This window comes from Lupinus angustifolius, chromosome LG17, assembly GCF_001865875.1.
Source record: "Lupinus angustifolius cultivar Tanjil chromosome LG17, LupAngTanjil_v1.0, whole genome shotgun sequence".
In the NCBI taxonomy this organism is placed as follows: domain Eukaryota; kingdom Viridiplantae; phylum Streptophyta; class Magnoliopsida; order Fabales; family Fabaceae; genus Lupinus; species Lupinus angustifolius.
This window is the reverse complement of record NC_032025.1, coordinates 12,099,750-12,100,469: the sequence shown is the minus strand read 5'-3', so window position 1 is coordinate 12,100,469 and position 720 is coordinate 12,099,750. Positions and strand designations below refer to the sequence as shown.

The window sequence follows — 720 nt, the reverse complement described above, 5'->3', positions numbered from 1 at the left end:
AGAATTTAAGAAAGACATGTCCATTATGTGAACATTTAAAACATGGAATGATTAAAAATATATGTAAGCCATTAGATAGATGATACCATACCACTTAGCACTTGTTAGAATTTCGTTAGGCAATTTTCATTTTAAAGCATATTTCAATCATTCAATTATAATGCATAATTAAGACATGTTCAAGATTCATGCAAAAACACATTCTATTTGACATAATTAACAAGGTTCAATATATTTACCTTGCTTACCTTTTGGAGATAGGTCAAGATTACCACTTGTTAGTAGGTAATACCACTTGTTAGTAGATACTAGATGAGAAGTTTGATGATATGATGTTTGAATGGTTTAATTGACATTCATCGTGCGCTGCTCCCCCTTTCATTGTTCTTCCCTTTATCTTCTCCCCCTCAATTATTTAGAGAAGTATTCTTGGTAGGTAGCATAGTACGGAGAACATCTCTTGTTGATTTATCCCTTGATGATCAAATGTCCTTTGGCACACCTGCAAACACAATTACTTGTCTCCTTCGGGTAACCAAGCTATTTTGGGTCCCTTCTTGTTAGTAACTGAGGGATCTTGCCCTTTCTTTACCCAAACATATTTGCCACTTGGCACACCAAATTTTCTAATAAAGCATGGCCAAGGATGGACCAAACCATGCGCATGAGTCAGGCCACGGGTCTGACAATTGTTAGGTATCAGTGGTTACAATACACCTA

At 36.0% G+C, this 720-nt stretch overlaps 1 protein-coding gene across 1 annotated transcript in view; it reads left to right on the top strand.

The window, feature by feature from the left end:
* Nucleotides 1–720, top strand: part of LOC109330886 — a 7,470-nt gene that overhangs the window by 575 nt on the left and 6,175 nt on the right. The gene's annotated exons all lie outside the window — the stretch shown is intronic.